We start from the raw sequence: 8,321 nt of genomic DNA, 5'->3' as shown, positions 1-8,321 counted from the left end.
CTTTCACCCAGGGGATGGAGTGCGTGTGTGCGTGTGTGTGTGTGTGTGTGTGCGTGTGTGTGTGTGTGTGCGTGTGTGTGTGTGTGTGTGTGCGCGCGCGCGCGCACGCAGAGGGGCATTGCTGAGAGCCTTGGCTCTGAGGGGCCCTGGGCTGGACTAGACATCTAGAGGGCTAGGGTTAGAGGGCTGGGCCCAGGCAGGCTATAGGACAGCGCGTGGTGGGGCGAAGCCTGAGAGATCCTAGGATGGTTTCCCAAAGTGAACACTTAGTGCTTCTAAAAAGCGACAGAGGACCCCCTGGGAATGAGCAGGAGGGCTTTTGGGGGCTGGAACTGGGTAGAGGGGCCTGGAGGATTTGTGGCAGGGCTCTGAGGCCAGAGAGACCATGGGGGTCTTGGGCCCCTGAGTTAGTTAAATTGTTCGTTGCAAGCCATTGGATTGTTCATTAAGCATACTCGGTTTTTCTTTGCAAAATTGCTGTGACCTCTGTCAAACTATTAGTTGTTTTTGAGCATCTGTGCCATCACTTGTTACAAAAGCCTTGTGCTCTTCCCGGGCATATTATAGGAGCAATGCTTCTCTGTAATCTGTGAAGCTGGGGACCCCAGAGAGAAGTGCTCCGGAAAGAGTGTTTTTGTTAATATGACCACAGGATATTCCAATGCCCCATAACCAGATGAAAAGGTGCACTTATAGACATCCCTTTCAACTCCAAATCCCACAATAGATCACTAGAGCTGACAACTATTTCTGCCTGAGGGTTGGTATCAAAATTGAATTTTAAAGTCACATCTGTTGGTTCCCTCAGGGTTGCACACAGCCTTCAAGTCCTGGGTGGAAGGCCTGGAGCCTGAGCAAGTGTGTGCAGGCCTCCTTCTCATCTTGGGGCCTTCTTCCTCCATCCCCGGCCCTTCCAGCGCCAGCTCCGTGGAGATCAAAGCCGCTCCCTAGACCATACAAAGCCATTGCTGGAAAAGCCACATAAACGCAGCAGCTCTTTGCTGACGGGGGCTGGGAGTGGTGCCAGGCCAGCGATTTTGGAAGGGAAACCTTCCAAATGCTAGCGCAAGCCTCTGGAGCAGATGTTGCCTGTGAGTCGCCAGCATTCAGAGAGCTGTGTGGGCAGCAGGCGTGGACTGGGGTTTGGATAGCTCACAGGACCAGCGAACAAAGATCTGTAGACACTGCACTGATGTAAAGGCCGAGGAAGGGTCAGCTGTCAGAGGAGTCCCTGGGGGAGCCTGCTCAGTGCCAAGAGACTGGAATCACAGTGAGTCATTTCAGATGGGAAGAAAGGGCACAGAACAAGTGTCCCCATGGAGACCTCCCTGACACCTCTTGCACACAGTACTCAGTGGATGTTCTTTCCTCTCCCAGCTTCTTGTTGTTGTTAATACTCTTCGGAGAATATTTTTACATTGAATTTTTTAGAGAGAGTGTAAGGGAGGGGTAGAGACACACAGAGAGAGAAACATCAATGTGAGAGAGACACATCGATTGGTTGCCTCCCCCATGCACCCCAACCACGGCTGGGGATCAAGCCTGCAACTGAGGTACGTGCCCTGCCAGAATTGAACCCAGGACCCTTCAGTCCAAGGGCCAACGCTCTATCCACAGCCAAACTGGCTAGGTAGGGCTCCTTTCCTAGCTTTATACTCGGCCTCCCCATTTTAAAAATGGGAACAACATAATTCCTGAAGTGTGCAAAGAAGTCCGGCTTTGAGAAATGGTAGAGATCATGTAGGTGCCATCTCCATAAACCACACAAAGCCCAGAGACTGAGACAGACCTGATCTTACTACCTTTTCGAGGAGGTGCTTTGAGGGGCCAGACAGGTAGGCCAACGGGAGGACCTCTCCCTCCATGGGCATGTGACAATGCCTGAAATTCCGCCACTGCCAGTTAGGGGAGCAAAGAAGAAGAGAGCAAAAAGGGGGGGGGGGGGGGCGCGGGCAGGAGGCCTGAAAAGACCAGGTGAAAGATGCACTTGGCTGAGAGTGGAGAAGAATATTGGATTTGGAGCCAGGCCAACCCGGGTTTGAATCCTGGCTCTGACACTGGCTGGGTGACTTTGAGCTGGTTACTTGACTTTTCTGAGCCCCCATTTCCCATCGTGAAAGCAGGCTAATGCTTCCTGCCTCACAGGGCTGTTGTGAATGTGAACATGCTTTTTTACCCCACCCCCCACCCCCCCCAAGAAGCCACGGCCCCAAAGTCATCCCTGCCAGTGCGTCTGGAGCTGGGATGTTCCATCAGCGAGCACATTTCTCTCTGCTGTCATTGTTCATCTCAGCCCAAACCCCAGGCTTGTCTTGGGGCCATGACTTCAGAAGTCCAGGCTGCAAGGCTGAGGCTGCGTCACTCCCTACAAGCTGTGAGAGGCTGGAGGTTTGGACTGCACTGAAGGCTTTAAAAGGTATTGTGAGGCCAGTTTCTCTTTGTCTTTTTTTTTTTTTTTCTATTTGGTTCTTGGCCTTGGGGAGAAGGTATTCATTTTTTCTAGCTCCCCTGAAATTAATCTTTCTCTGGAAGTATTTCTTACCACCAAGGAAGACCTGGGTCTGCCCCCAGACAAATTTGCACAGGGGGCAGGTCAGAGAGGGAAGAGGAGAGAAAAAGCTGGAGTCAAGTGAGAAAGAGGAACTGGTGTGAGCGCAGCAAATACCGTGCAGGGAGTTACAGGTGATGGGGAGTTAGAGGTGACCCTGCAGGTGACTGAAACAGGAGGGTCACTCCCTAAGTAATGGTGGGAACCAGCAGTCCCCATGGAACTGCTTTTTCCCAGGGACTCCTGTCCCCGAGAGGATGCAGAGCGGCCTGCCCCAAGGAGCTGTGCAGGGGATGCCTCTGTGTTAATTCTAAAAATCAAAGCCACGTTTACCCATGGAGTCTTCTGCTCCCGTTTCCATATGCCCTCCAGCTGCCTCCGAGAGGCCTACAGGTTCTTTATGAAGGCCCCTTTCATGCACTGCCTGTCGCTACCCAGTGCAGGGCGGGCTTTTGGGTGTGCCATCTGTATGATTGTACAAGGTCCCGTGCTCAGAAGGACTCTGCCGTGGTTTAATGTTCTTGTTCTGTCATCATCTTGAAATTCTTAATAATTTTAATTTTGAGATAGGTAAGTGTTTTGCAAGAGAAATCCAATGGATCAATGAGCATGCATGAGTTAAGGCACATGGCAGGGCAGGCAGTAGGAATACAGAGCAATAGGCCTGGTGGCCCTGTACATACATGCAAGCCTGGGAAGTCTGGGGCTCTCCTGGATCCCAATGTGTCTGGGCCAGACCTGGGCTCAGATTGGTGGCAGCGACAGTGGTGGCAGTGGCAACAGCAATCACAGGAGAGTGGAGGGGCTCTACAGGAAGGCAGCATTAGGACCCCAGGAGGGAGCACCACTTGTGACCCTGGAGCCTATCCTTGCAATGTCTGTACAAGTAACTCTTGGCCTAAGCTCATGGACAGAAATTGCTGGCCTGCGAGCAGCAAACTTTGTCAGTAAATTACCCTATATAATAAAAGGCTTATATGCAAATTGACCGAACTGCGGAACAACTGGTCACTATGACGCACACTGACCACCAGGGTACAGATGCTCAATGCAGGAGCTGCCCTCTGGTGGTCAGTATGCTCCCAGAGGGGGAGCACCGCTCAGCCAGAAGCTGGGCTCATGGCTGGCGAGCACAGCAGCAGTGGTGGGAGCCTCTCCTGCCTCCGCTGCAGGTGGGTGGTAAGGAGTGAGGGGTTCAGGACTGTAAGAGCCCCAGACTGCGAGAAGGATGTCTGACTGCTGGCCTAGGCAGGCGGACATCCCCCGTGGGGTCCTGGACTGTGAGGGCGCAGGCCGGGCTGAGGGCCCCTTCTTGACTGCACGAATTTCATGCACTAGGCCTCTAGTAAGTAATAAAATATTTCTAAAGGCAAAGCTTTATATTCTATACTTTGAGCAGCATTTTTTCCTACTCTTTGAACAAGGGAGTTTTATTTTGCAGGCCCCAACATCATGTGCTCTGCCCTGCCTCAGTTCCTTGAAGGCTCTCTAGTTCCTAGCAAAGTGCATAGACATATAAACTCTTCTATTTGGAGTTTCTCTAGACTCCAAAGCAGTAGTTCTCAACTGATGGCAATTTTGTCCCTCTCCCAGGAGACATGTGGCACTATCTGGAGACCTTCTTTGTTGTCATAACTAGGGGGCTGCTACTGGCATCTAGTGGGTAGAGGCCAAGGATGTTGCTAAACATCCTACAGTGCACAGGACAGTCCCACTACAAGGAATTATTATCCGGTCCGAGATACCAATGGTGCTGCCGTTGAGAAAACCTGATCTAGAGTCTCCATTGTGGTTTTGGGCTAGCAGAGCAGCATCGCTGGAGGGTTGTTTGAAATGCAGACTCTCAGTCTCCATCCCAGACCCTCTGAATCAGAATCTGCATTTTAACAAGATCCCTAGGTGATTGACGTGCACATGAAAGTTTGAGAAGCACTGAGCTAGGGAATGTGAATCTCAATGGTATGTTTCAGGTGTGGGAGGGAGCCCTTCTCTGCCTCTGCGGTCATGCCAGCCCTATAGAGTCCCCAAGGACTACGCTGTTGCTGACGCGTTCCTCATGCTTCTTGCTCATTTCTCAAGCACCCCTTCCCCCCACCCTCAGCAGAGGCATGTGACAGGCAGGTCCAGGCACAAGAACACTGTGAGTAGTCAGCACTTCAGTCCCGGCACTCTCTGGTGTTGAACTTGTACCTCTGTCAAGCAAGTATGCAGAGAAAAGACAGCAGACCTGGGAATGTTAAAGCTCTGGCCCGCTCCCAGCTGGCCCCAGGCCGCCCTCTGGTGTACTGGGCTTAAGGACTCTGTGCTGTGCCTCCACACACTAGGGACTGGCCCTCCAGCACCCCACTGTTTCCAGAGCACAGCCTTTGAGCTTGCCATTTCCTTCACAATGATCTGTCCCACTTCAACTGCCTCTGGCTGAGCCTTCAGGACTCATTTGTCTGCCCCTCCTGGAAGCTTTCAGTTTTCCTCTGGCCCTGATAACAACAGCAGACAGATCTGTGACAGTGTCCCCAAGTTCCAGGGTCTTCATGGGAGGGAAAGTAAATGAAGGTCAGGTGAGAATTCTGGCAAATGCTGGGTTCCTGACCCTATAAACAAATGCAGGCCCAGTGTTTACAAATCTTCTGATTTTTTTAAAGAAAAGCAGAAAATTTGGATTTTTTTTTTTTTTTTTTTTTTTAAATATATTTTATTGATTTTTTACAGAGAGGAAGGGAGAGAGATAGATAGTTAGAAACATCGATGGGAGAGAAACATCGACCAGCTGCCTCCCGCACATCTCCCACGGGGGATGTGCCCGCAACCCAGGTACATGCCCTTGACCGGAATCGAACCCGGGACCTTTCAGTCCGCAGGCCGACGCTCTATCCACTGAGCCAAACCGGTTTTGGCAGAAAATTTGGATTTTTAATGTGAAATCTTCTGATTTTCAAATACTGGCAACTAAATAAAAAATTAAAGCAAACAAACCACCAGGCAGACCAAACCCCTCTGCAGGAGGCAAGGGCCTTCCATAGACAATTTGCTGCTGCTGGGCTGGGTTAACACTTACTGTGTTGTGTTGTCATTACTTGTGGATGTCTCTGTCTCCCCAGTCAACCTGGTGGGTCCTAGAACAAAGCAGTCCTCAGCACCTACCTGGTGACTGAATAAATGAATGAGTGAATGAATGAGTTTATTTTTCTGCTACTTATAAGCTCTGGTTAACCAGTGGGTTTAAAGCCATGGTCTGTATTAGGCAGTGTCACCCTGTAGGGTTGTTTGGACACTTGCAGGGTTGTTTTTGGTTGTTGATTGAAGGCACCATTGGCATTTAGTGGGTGGGGTGACAGGGTGGTAAAAATAATATCAGGCATCTATTTTGTGCTCATTGTGTGCCAGGCTCTGTTCCAAGTACTTTATTGAAATGAACTCATTTAATCTTTTTTATTTATTTATTAATTTTAGAGAGAGAAAGGAAGGAAGGGGGGTGGGGGGAGAGATTTGTTGTTCCACTTCGTGCATTCATTGGTTGATTCTTGTATGAGCCCTGACCAGGGATTGACCCTGAACCCTTGGCATATGGGAATGATACTCTTACCAACTGAGCTACCCAGCCAGGGCCCTTTAATCTTTACAATCAGTCTTACAAGGTAGATATGGCCATCATCCCCATTTCAGTGGAAGTGTTGTTGTGGGACGGGCACTGGTTGGTCTGCAACAGACAGGACAGCCCCACACAGCAAGGAACCATCATGTGTTCCACAGACTCTTGCCCCACTGGATGTTTATGTAGGAGGAAAAAAACCTGCTTATAATTATCAGAAATATGAGTATCATGTAAGTTGCAGGAAGAATGTGCTTTATTTTTCAGCACTTCCCCAAGAGCTCACCATTTCAGAAAAATCACACAATAGGCAGCAACATTGCTTAAGGCATCCAAGTCACTAAAACCACAAACCTACATCCATCTGCACTTAAGAGTTGCCAAAGTCATGTTGATTTTAGGTGCAAGCATTGGATCGATTAATTTTTTTAAAGTAAACTCTATACTGAATAACCACATACTTCAAAAAGTGAGTCATAAAGTATTAACCTCTCTGAACTTTTGCAAAGCGAACACACCCCTGTGTAACCAGCACTCAGATCAAGAAACAGAACGTTCTCAGCACCCGGAAGTCCCGTCATATTCTCTTCTGGTCACAATCCCCCGTAAAGGTGACTACCATCCTTTTTACCACTTCTATCGCCTTACATGAATTTTGTCTATGTGTTTGAACCTTATATACGTGGAATCACGTAGTGTATGCTTTTTGTGCATCTGGCTTCTTTCAGTCAAAATCATATTGTGAGATTCATCCATGTTGTGTGAACTGCTGGCTGCCTCCTTGGGCAAAGGCAGGGAGGAGAAGCAGGTAATCATGTTGGAGGGGGATCTGGGCAGTTATGAAGACACAGCAGGTAGATACTCTCTTTGCTACCTTGGCTTATCCTTGAGTGTAAAATAGGGCTCATACTTTTGCTCAGCTTACCCGGTCTGTGTCAGAGATAAAAATGTCACTAGACTTGTCACTAGACTTCAGAAAAAGCAGGAGGGGCTGGATCAACCTCTTACCCATACCTGCTGACTGACTGGGCATTGTCAGGCGCACATTTTCCAGGGCTGGGCTCAGAATTGGGGTGTGCAGGGAATCATAGTCCCTGTTCTGGGCAGCCCTGCTTGGAGCTCTGAGCTCTGCCAAGCCTTCTCAGACCACTGGCCAACAAGGACTGGGTCACCAAGCCTGTCTCTCATTGGTTCCTGACATGTCAGAGGAGGGGTGTCCCAGGTGATGGCTCAGGCTCAGGTATTCAGACAACCGGCTGAGCTCAGGATCTTCCTCCGAGGAGTGGTAACCGCCTCTCAGTTGTGCTGGCCCAGCCCTGCAGGTCCACCCGTCATGGACTCTGACTTTCTGAGGTGACATGGCTTGAATACTTCTACCTCTTCAAGCAGGTTTATTTGTTTACTTCCTTGGGGCTTTGAAGGCTGCCTAAAGAATCATGAATCAAAACAAGGGAAGCACCATGCTAACTCCTGTCTGAGGTCAGACAAGCCAGTCATCTGCTTGGTGCCTCAGCTTCCTTATAGTTAAAACTGTGGAATAGTAATGTATAATTTTATGGGGATGTTGTGTGGATAAAATGAGCTGGCGTGCAAGACAGAACTTTTTAAAAGATCAAGAGATATGTAATGATAATTTAGGTCATTATTTGTTATTTTGATTGGGGGTAAGAGGGGTCATACATTTAATTTGAAAAAAGTGTGACTTTTGGAACAAACAAGAATGAGTTCTGGTTTTGCAACAACATACATGCTATGCAGTTTTTGATGTTATAAAAATCTCTCTGAGCCTGTTTCTTCATGTGTAAAATGGTGTTAGTGATACTTAACTAGGAGGGTTGTCGAAATCAACTGTGAATAATAAAGTGAAGAGAGAAAATGGAGTCACTATAGTCAAGCTGTTAAATACTAAAATCAGGTAGGTTGAGGCACAAGGAAACAATTCTATTCTTGTTTTAACTAGCTTGGGAACTTAAACTTTTGAACTTTCTAGTCCTGCATCAATGCCTGGATATATATCAAACCTTAAAATAACCCTCTGATGATTTCCTGAAGGAGTAAGTAAGAAATGTGCAGGTATCTAGACCACAGGTCATCTAGAGCAGTGGTCGCCAACCGATGGTCCACGAAGCAATGGTGGTCCATGAAGTCCGAAAGGTTGGCGACTGCTGATCTAGAGGATTACCA

The sequence above is a fragment of the Myotis yumanensis genome, unplaced genomic scaffold, assembly GCF_028538775.1.
Source record: "Myotis yumanensis isolate MYYU_CA2020_CCGP unplaced genomic scaffold, mMyoYum1.0.hap1 SCAF_1, whole genome shotgun sequence".
Lineage (NCBI taxonomy): Eukaryota > Metazoa > Chordata > Mammalia > Chiroptera > Vespertilionidae > Myotis > Myotis yumanensis.
Note: the sequence above shows the minus strand (reverse complement) of the source record.